The sequence below is a fragment of the Syngnathus floridae genome, unplaced genomic scaffold, assembly GCF_059516105.1.
Source record: "Syngnathus floridae isolate MCC-2025c unplaced genomic scaffold, RoL_Sflo_1.0 HiC_scaffold_57, whole genome shotgun sequence".
Taxonomy (NCBI): domain Eukaryota; kingdom Metazoa; phylum Chordata; class Actinopteri; order Syngnathiformes; family Syngnathidae; genus Syngnathus; species Syngnathus floridae.
The window spans coordinates 80,001-90,108 of record NW_028284086.1 but is presented as its reverse complement, the minus strand read 5'-3'; positions in this window follow the sequence as shown (position 1 = coordinate 90,108).

Here is a 10,108-nt window from a genome sequence, read left to right as displayed (position 1 = left end):
ACTCGGCTGGTTCCCCGAGTCGGCCCGAACGAGCGAAAATTCAGCCTCTTGCTCTGGAAGTCCTGCCAACTTGAGCGAATATTTTCTAAGTGCCAACGGGTCTTGCCCGGAAAAGTGTCCGACTCGGCTGGTTCCCCGAGTCGGCCCGAACGAGCGAAAATTCGGCCTCTTGCTCTGGAAGTCCTGCCAACTTGAGCGAATATTTTCTAAGTGCCATCGGGTCTTGCCCGGAAAAGTGTCCGACTCGGCTGGTTCCCCGAGTCGGCCCGAACGAGCGAAAATTCGGCCTCTCGCTCTGGAAGTCCTGCCAACTTGAGCGAATATTTTCTAAGTGCCATCGGGTCTTGCCCGGAAAAGTGTCCGACTCGGCTGGTTCCCCGAGTCGGCCCGAACGAGCGAAAATTCGGCCTCTCGCTCTGGAAGTCCTGCCAACTTGAGCGAATATTTTCTAAGTGCCATCGGGTGTTCGGCCGTAACGTGTCCGACTCTGCTGGTTCCCCGAGTCGGCCCGAACGAGCGAAAATTCGGCCTCTCGCTCTGGAAGTCCTGCCAACTTGAGCGAATATTTTCTAAGTGCCATCGGGTCTTGCCCGGAAAAGTGTCCGACTCGGCTGGTTCCCCGAGTCGGCCCGAACGAGCGAAAATTCGGCCTCTCGCTCTGGAAGTCCTGCCAACTTGAGCGAATATTTTCTAAGTGCCATCGGGTCTTGCCCGGAAAAGTGTCCGACTCGGCTGGTTCCCCGAGTCGGCCCGAACGAGCGAAAATTCGGCCTCTTCGCCTGGAAGTCCTGCCAACTTGAGCGAATATTTTCTAAGTGCCATCGGGTCTTGCCCGGAAAAGTGTCCGACTCGGCTGGTTCCCCGAGTCGGCCCGAACGAGCGAAAATTCGGCCTCTCGCTCTGGAAGTCCTGCCAACTTGAGCGAATATTTTCTAAGTGCCATCGGGTCTTGCCCGGAAAAGTGTCCGACTCGGCTGGTTCCCCGAGTCGGCCCGAACGAGCGAAAATTCGGCCTCTCGCTCTGGAAGTCCTGCCAACTTGAGCGAATATTTTCTAAGTGCCATCGGGTCTTGCCCGGAAAAGTGTCCGACTCGGCTGGTTCCCCGAGTCGGCCCGAACGAGCGAAAATTCGGCCTCTCGCTCTGGAAGTCCTGCCAACTTGAGCGAATATTTTCTAAGTGCCATCGGGTCTTGCCCGGAAAAGTGTCCGACTCGGCTGGTTCCCCGAGTCGGCCCGAACGAGCGAAAATTCGGCCTCTCGCTCTGGAAGTCCTGCCAACTTGAGCGAATATTTTCTAAGTGCCATCGGGTCTTGCCCGGAAAAGTGTCCGACTCGGCTGGTTCCCCGAGTCGGCCCGAACGAGCGAAAATTCGGCCTCTCGCTCTGGAAGTCCTGCCAACTTGAGCGAATATTTTCTAAGTGCCATCGGGTCTTGCCCGGAAAAGTGTCCGACTCGGCCGGTTCCCTAGTTCGGCCACATAATGTGAAAATTCGGCCTCTCGCTCTGGAAGTCCTGCCAACTTGAGCGAATATTTTCTAAGTGCCATCGGGTCTTGCCCGGAAAAGTGTCCGACTCGTCTGGTTCCCCGAGTCGGCCCGAACGAGCGAAAATTCGGCCTCTTGCTCTGGAAGTCCTGCCAACTTGAGCGAATATTTTCTAAGTGCCATCGGGTCTTGCCCGGAAAAGTGTCCGACTCGGCTGGTTCCCTAGTTCGGCCACATAATGTGAAAATTCGGCCTCTTGCTCTGGAAGTCCTGCCAACTTGAGCGAATATTTTCTAAGTGCCAACGGCTATTCTGCCGTAACGTGTCCGACTCGGCTGGTTCCCCGAGTCGGCCCGAACGAGCGAAAATTCGGCCTCTTGCTCTGGAAGTCCTGCCAACTTGAGCGAATATTTTCTAAGTGCCATCGGGTCTTGCCCGGAAAAGTGTCCGACTCGGCTGGTTCCCTAGTTCGGCCACATAATGTGAAAATTCGGCCTCTCGCTCTGGAAGTCCTGCCAACTTGAGCGAATATTTTCTAAGTGCCATCGGGTCTTGCCCGGAAAAGTGTCCGACTCGGCTGGTTCCCCGAGTCGGCCCGAACGAGCAAAAATTCGGCCTCTTGCTCTGGAAGTCCTGCCAACTTGAGCGAATATTTTCAAAGTGCCATCGGGTCTTGCCCGGAAAAGTGTCCGACTCGTCCGGTTCCCTAGTTCGGCCACATAATGTGAAAATTCGGCCTCTTGCTCTGGAAGTCCTGCCAACTTGAGCGAATATTTTCTAAGTGCCATCGGGTCTCTCCCGGAAAAGTGTCCGACTCGGCTGGTTCCCTAGTTCGGCCACATAACGTGAAAATTCGGCCTCTTGCTCTGGAAGTCCTGCCAACTTGAGCGAATATTTTCTAAGTGCCATCGGGTCTTGCCCGGAAAAGTGTCCGACTCGGCTGGTTCCCTAGTTCGGCCACATAATGTGAAAATTCGGCCTCTTGATCTGGAAGTCCTGCCAACTTGAGCGAATATTTTCTAAGTGCCATCGGGTCTTGCCCGGAAAAGTGTCCGACTCGGCTGGTTCCCCGAGTCGGCCCGAACGAGCGAAAATTCGGCCTCTCGCTCTGGAAGTCCCGCCAACTTGAGCGAATATTTTCTAAGTGCCATCGGGTCTTGCCCGGAAAAGTGTCCGACTCGGCTGGTTCCCTAGTTCGGCCACATAATGTGAAAATTCGGCCTCTTGCTCTGGAAGTCCTGCCAACTTGAGCGAATATTTTCTAAGTGCCAACGGCTATTCTGCCGTAACGTGTCCGACTCGGCTGGTTCCCCGAGTCGGCCCGAACGAGCGAAAATTCGGCCTCTTGCTCTGGAAGTCCTGCCAACTTGAGCGAATATTTTCTAAGTGCCATCGGGTCTTGCCCGGAAAAGTGTCCGACTCGGCTGGTTCCCTAGTTCGGCCACATAATGTGAAAATTCGGCCTCTCGCTCTGGAAGTCCTGCCAACTTGAGCGAATATTTTCTAAGTGCCATCGGGTCTTGCCCGGAAAAGTGTCCGACTCGGCTGGTTCCCCGAGTCGGCCCGAACGAGCAAAAATTCGGCCTCTTGCTCTGGAAGTCCTGCCAACTTGAGCGAATATTTTCAAAGTGCCATCGGGTCTTGCCCGGAAAAGTGTCCGACTCGTCCGGTTCCCTAGTTCGGCCACATAATGTGAAAATTCGGCCTCTTGCTCTGGAAGTCCTGCCAACTTGAGCGAATATTTTCTAAGTGCCATCGGGTCTCTCCCGGAAAAGTGTCCGACTCGGCTGGTTCCCTAGTTCGGCCACATAACGTGAAAATTCGGCCTCTTGCTCTGGAAGTCCTGCCAACTTGAGCGAATATTTTCTAAGTGCCATCGGGTCTTGCCCGGAAAAGTGTCCGACTCGGCTGGTTCCCTAGTTCGGCCACATAATGTGAAAATTCGGCCTCTTGATCTGGAAGTCCTGCCAACTTGAGCGAATATTTTCTAAGTGCCATCGGGTCTTGCCCGGAAAAGTGTCCGACTCGGCTGGTTCCCCGAGTCGGCCCGAACGAGCGAAAATTCGGCCTCTTGCTCTGGAAGTCCTGCCAACTTGAGCGAATATTTTCTAAGTGCCATCGGGTCTTGCCCGGAAAAGTGTCCGACTCGGCTGGTTCCCTAGTTCGGCCACATAATGTGAAAATTCGGCCTCTTGCTCTGGAAGTCCTGCCAACTTGAGCGAATATTTTCTAAGTGCCATCGGGTCTTGCCCGGAAAAGTGTCCGACTCGTCTGGTTCCCCGAGTCGGCCCGAACGAGCGAAAATTCGGCCTCTTGCTCTGGAAGTCCTGCCAACTTGAGCGAATATTTTCTAAGTGCCATCGGGTCTTGCCCGGAAAAGTGTCCGACTCGGCTGGTTCCCCGAGTCGGCCCGAACGAGCGAAAATTCGGCCTCTTCGCCTGGAAGTCCGGTCGACTATGGCGAATATTTTCTAAGTGCCATCGGGTCTTGCCCGGAAAAGTGTCCGACTCGGCTGGTTCCCTAGTTCGGCCACATAATGTGAAAATTCGGCCTCTTGCTCTGGAAGTCCTGCCAACTTGAGCGAATATTTTCTAAGTGCCATCGGGTCTCTCCCGGAAAAGTGTCCGACCCGTCCGGTTCCCTAGTTCGGCCACATAATGTGAAAATTCGGCCTCTTGCTCTGGAAGTCCTGCCAACTTGGGCGAATATTTTCTAAGTGCCATCGGGTCTTGCCCGGAAAAGTGTCCGACTCGGCTGGTTCCCCGAGTCGGCCCGAACGAGCGAAAATTCGGCCTCTCGCTCTGGAAGTCCTGCCAACTAGAGCGAATATTTTCTAAGTGCCAACGGCTGTTCGGCCGTAACGTGTCCGACTCGGCTGGTTCCCCGAGTCGGCCCGAACGAGCGAAAATTCGGCCTCTTGCTCTGGAAGTCCTGCCAACTTGAGCGAATATTTTCTAAGTGCCATCGGGTCTTGCCCGGAAAAGTGTCCGACTCGGCTGGTTCCCTAGTTCGGCCACATAATGTGAAAATTCGGCCTCTTGCTCTGGAAGTCCTGCCAACTTGAGCGAATATTTTCTAAGTGCCATCGGGTCTCTCCCGGAAAAGTGTCCGACCCGTCCGGTTCCCTAGTTCGGCCACATAATGTGAAAATTCGGCCTCTTGCTCTGGAAGTCCTGCCAACTTGAGCGAAAATTTTCAAAGTGCCATCGGGTCTCTCCCGGAAAAGTGTCCGACTCGTCCGGTTCCCTAGTTCGGCCACATAATGTGAAAATTCGGCCTCTTGCTCTGGAAGTCCGACGAACTTTGGCGAATATTTTCTAAGTGCCATCGGGTCTCTCCCGGAAAAGTGTCCGCCTCGTCCGGTTCCCTAGTTCGGCCACGGAATGTGAAAATTCGGCCTCTCTGAGGTACCAGGGGTACGCATTTAGGTACCAGGGGTAGTCGCTGAGGTACCAGGGGTATGCATTTAGGTACCAGGGGAGACCACTACGGTCTGTTGGTCCCCCTAGTTAGTGTACTCATCGGTTTACTCCCCTTTCGCAAAATATAGTCGGCACGTATGTGCAGGACTGTTTATTTTTATTTTGAAAAATGTTCTAAGTGCCAACGGAAGCTGGCACACGAACTGTCCGAGCCACGATGGTGCCCAGGCCGGACAGCGACGGCGAAAAAGCCGATGTGTGTTTGATGGAAGTTTCGAATATTTTCTAAGTGCCAACGGCACTTGCGGGGTGATGTGTCCGCCTCGTCTGGTTCCCCAGGTCGGCCAGAAAAAGCGAAAATTCGGCCTCTTCTCCTGGAAGTCCGGCCAAGTTTGGCGAATATTTTCAAAGTGCCAACGGCACTTGCGGGGTGATGTGTCCGCCTCGTCTGGTTCCCCAGGTCGGCCAGAACAAGTGAAAATTCGGCCTCTTCTCCTGGAAGTCCGGCCAAGTTTGGCGAATATTTTCAAAGTGCCAACGACTCAACAGCCGTAAAGTGTCCGCCTCGGCTGGTTCCCCATAACGGCCAGAACAAGTGAAAATTCGGCCTCTTCTCCTGGAAGTCTGGCCAAGTTTGGCAAATATTTTCCAAGTGCCAACGACTCGACCAGCGTAAAGTGTCCGCCTCAGCTGGTTCCCCATAGCGGCCACCACAAGTGAAAATTCGGCCTCTTCTCCTGGAAGTCTGGCCAAGTTTGGCGAATATTTTCAAAGTGCCAACGGCACTTGCGGGGTGATGTGTCCGCCTCGTCTGGTTCCCCAGGTCGGCCAGAACAAGTGAAAATTCGGCCTCTTCTCCTGGAAGTCTGGCCAAGTTTGGCGAATATTTTCTAAGTGCCAACGACTCAACAGCCGTAAAGTGTCCGCCTCGGCTGGTTCCCCCTAACGGCCAGAACAAGTGAAAATTCGGCCTCTTCTCCTGGAAGTCTGGCCAAGTTTGGCGAATATTTTCTAAGTGCCAACGACTCAACCAGCGTAAAGTGTCCGCCTCGGCTGGTTCCCCATAACGGCCAGAACAAGTGAAAATTCGGCCTCTTCTCCTGGAAGTCTGGCCAAGTTTGGCGAATATTTTCTAAGTGCCAACGACTAAACCAGCCTAAAGTGTCCGCCTCGGCTGGTTCCCCATAACGGCCAGAACAAGTGAAAATTCAGCCTCTTCTCCTGGAAGTCTGGCCAAGTTTGGCGAATATTTTCTAAGTGCCAGCGACTCAACCAGCCTAAAGTGTCCGCCTCGGCTGGTTCCCCATAACGGCCACCAAAAGTGAAAATTCGGCCTCTTCTCCTGGAAGTCAAGCCAAGTTTGGCAAATATTTTCTAAGTGCCAACGACTCAACCAGCCTAAAGTGTCCGCCTCGGCTGGTTCCCCAGGTCGGGTACCACAAGTGAAAATTCGGCCTCTTCTCCTGGAAGTCTGGCCAAGTTTGGCGAATATTTTCTAAGTGCCAACGACTCAACCAGCGTAAAGTGTCCGCCTCGGCTGGTTCCCCAGGTCGGCCACCAAAAGTGAAAATTCGGCCTCTTCTCCTGGAAGTCAAGCCAAGTTTGGCAAATATTTTCTAAGTGCCAACGACTCAACCAGCGTAAAGTGTCCGCCTCGGCTGGTTCCCCAGGTCGGTCACCAAAAGTGAAAATTCGGCCTCTTCTCCTGGAAGTCTGGCCAAGTTTGGCGAATATTTTCTGAGTGCCAACGACTCAACCAGCCTAAAGTGTCCGCCTCGGCTGGTTCCCCATAACGGCCACCAAAAGTGAAAATTCGGCCTCTTCTCCTGGAAGTCAAGCCAAGTTTGGCAAATATTTTCTAAGTGCCAACGACTCAACCAGCGCAAAGTGTCCGCCTCGGCTGGTTCCCCATAACGGCCATGAAAAGTGAAAATTCGGCCTCTTCTCCTGGAAGTCAAGCCAAGTTTGGCAAATATTTTCTAAGTGCCAACGACTCAACCAGCGTAAAGTGTCCGCCTCGGCTGGTTCCCCAGGTCGGCCACCAAAAGTGAAAATTCGGCCTCTTCTCCTGGAAGTCTTGCCAAGTTTGGCGAATATTTTCTGAGTGCCAACGACTCAACCAGCCTAAAGTGTCCGCCTCGGCTGGTTCCCCATAGCGGCCACCAAAAGTGAAAATTCGGCCTCTTCTCCTGGAAGTCAAGCCAAGTTTGGCAAATATTTTCTAAGTGCCAACGACTCAACCAGCGCAAAGTGTCCGCCTCGGCTGGTTCCCCATAACGGCCATGAAAAGTGAAAATTCGGCCTCTTCTCCTGGAAGTCAAGCCAAGTTTGGCAAATATTTTCTAAGTGCCAACGACTCAACCAGCGTAAAGTGTCCGCCTCGGCTGGTTCCCCAGGTCGGCCACCAAAAGTGAAAATTCGGCCTCTTCTCCTGGAAGTCTTGCCAAGTTTGGCGAATATTTTCTAAGTGCCAACGACTCAACCAGCGTAAAGTGTCCGCCTCGGCTGGTTCCCCAGGTCGGCCACCAAAAGTGAAAATTCGGCCTCTTCTCCTGGAAGTCAAGCCAAGTTTGGCAAATATTTTCTAAGTGCCAACGACTCAACCAGCGTAAAGTGTCCGCCTCGGCTGGTTCCCCAGGTCGGTCACCAAAAGTGAAAATTCGGCCTCTTCTCCTGGAAGTCAAGCCAAGTTTGGCAGATATTTTCTAAGTGCCAACGACTCAACCAGCGTAAAGTGTCCGCCTCGGCTGGTTCCCCAGGTCGGCCACCAAAAGTGAAAATTCGGCCTCTTCTCCTGGAAGTCAAGCCAAGTTTGGCAAATATTTTCTAAGTGCCAACGACTCAACCAGCGTAAAGTGTCCGCCTCGGCTGGTTCCCCATAACGGCCACCAAAAGTGAAAATTCGGCCTCTTCTCCTGGAAGTCAAGCCATGTTTGGCAAATATTTTCTAAGTGCCAACGGCTCTTGAGCCGAAAAGTGTCCGCCTCGGCTGGTTCCCCATAACGGCCACCAAAAGTGAAAATTCGGCCTCTTCTCCTGGAAGTCAAGCCAAGTTTGGCAAATATTTTCTAAGTGCCAACGGCTCTTGAGCCGAAAAGTGTCCGCCTCGGCTGGTTCCCCAGGTCGGCCACCAAAAGTGAAAATTCGGCCTCTTCTCCTGGAAGTCAAGCCAAGTTTGGCAAATATTTTCTAAGTGCCAACGGCTCTTGAGCCGAAAAGTGTCCGCCTCGGCTGGTTCCCGCGGTCGGCCTTCAAAAGCGAAAATTCGGCCTCTTCCCCTGGTAGCCCTGCCAACTTGTGCGAATTTTTTCTAAGTGCCAACGGCTCTTGAGCCGAAAAGTGTCCGCCTCGGCTGGTTCCCTCGGTCGGCCCCAAAAAGCGAAAATTCGGCCTCTCCCTCTTTAGGTACCAGGGGCTGGGGTACCAGGGGGAGGGTGCAGTACCAACTTTGGTCTTCAGGTGCGCCAGAGTACGCTAAATGGTCCCCCTAGTCAGCGTACTCATCAACGATTTACCCCCCTTTCGCAAAATATAGTCAGAACGAGCATGGGGGGCGCATAATTTACCCCACAAAATGAAAGGGCCCGGTGCCGAGCGCTTGGTCATGGCCGCCAGCAGCGCCCCTTGCTCGGTGGGAACACAACACGCAGGGTTGCACAGCACCCTGGAAGGCACAAAGAGAGTGAAAAATTTTCTAAGTGTCACTCTTGACGAAAAATGTCTAAGTGCCTCTCTTGACGAAAAATTTCTAAGTGCCACGCTTGACGAAAAATGTCTAAGTGCCACAGCGCTCGAAAATTTCCTAAGTGCGAGCACGGCTGTGAAATATTCAAAGTACAAGGAACGCTGGCAGAATCTCTCGACGGCCGTCTGCTCCCGGCGGCCGCCGTGAAGTCTCCCCTCCCGGGGACGGCTGTCTGCTCCCGGCAGCCGTCCTTAACCCCCTCCCCACACGTTGGACGAACACCAGCCGAGGGCGAAAGGCTCGCGGTGTGGAAGGATCGTGGCCACGGCTAATCTAGCGATGCCCGCGTTGGACGGTCACACCGCACGACAGAGCGGGGCCTGCATCCGGCGCGAGGCGGCCTTCAGGCACGTGGCTCGAGACGACCTCACCCGCCCTAGCCCGGAGCGGAAAGACTTTGAAATTTTCAAAGTCCAAGGAACACTGGCAGAATGGGAGGACCGGCCGCCTCCTTAAACACAGGCCGGAGAGATGGAGCGGGATCAGCGGCCCGCGCGTTGAGCGAACACCGGCCGAGGGCGAAAGGCTCGCGGTGTGGAAGGATCGTGGCCACGGCTAATCTAGCGATGCCCGCGTTGGACGGTCACACCGCACGACAGAGCGGGGCCTGCATCCGGCGCGAGGCGGCCTTCAGGCACGTGGTTCGAGACGACCCCGACGCTGCCCTAGCCCGGAGCGCCGCCTAGGGCTCTGGGGGAAGGATAATCTCCCCGCGGCTGACGCACGCGCTCGCCCCAGCTTCGACAGGGGGGCGGGCGGTCGGTGCGGGCGCGCGGGGGGACCGAGGACCCTTAGCCCGAAGCGATGAGCGGAGGATGTCGGAGGAAGGGCGCTCCCGGCCGCGGCTCAGGCGTCCGGCCCCCCACAAAGACCCACCCGCTTCGGCGGGCCCGGGTCCGGGGCGGGTCGCGAGGCGCCGGCGCGCGGCGGGTTGCGTCCGGACTCTCCTCATCTCTGCCGCGCCAAACCCGCGAGAGAGACGATCCCGGCGCCGGCGGCGGCGCGCGGGTGGTGGTGGTATGTGACCCGCGCGATTTGGGGTTCGGCGAAGGGCGAAACGGAGCGGGGGTGTGACCCCCGCGCAGGCGACGGTCTGACCTCTGCACGGCAACGCGCATGCGTCCGTCGCCCCGCTAGCGCTTCGCCTCCCCGCGGCTGGGGGCTCCGTTCGTCACACCGGAGTCGCCCAGCGTCGCGCGACGTCACCGTCCGCCTCCCCGCGCGCGCTCAACACGGCAGCCGCCCCCCGGGCGGTGGTATGTGACCCGAGCGATTTGGGGTTCGGCGAAGGGCGAAACGGAGCGGGGGTGTGACCCCCGCGCAGGCGACGGTCTGACCTCTGCACGGCAACGCGCATGCGTCCGTCGCCCCGCTAGCGCTTCGCCTCCCCGCGGCTGGGGGCTCCGTTCGACACACCGGAGTCGCCCAGCGTCGCGCGACGTCACCGTCCGCCT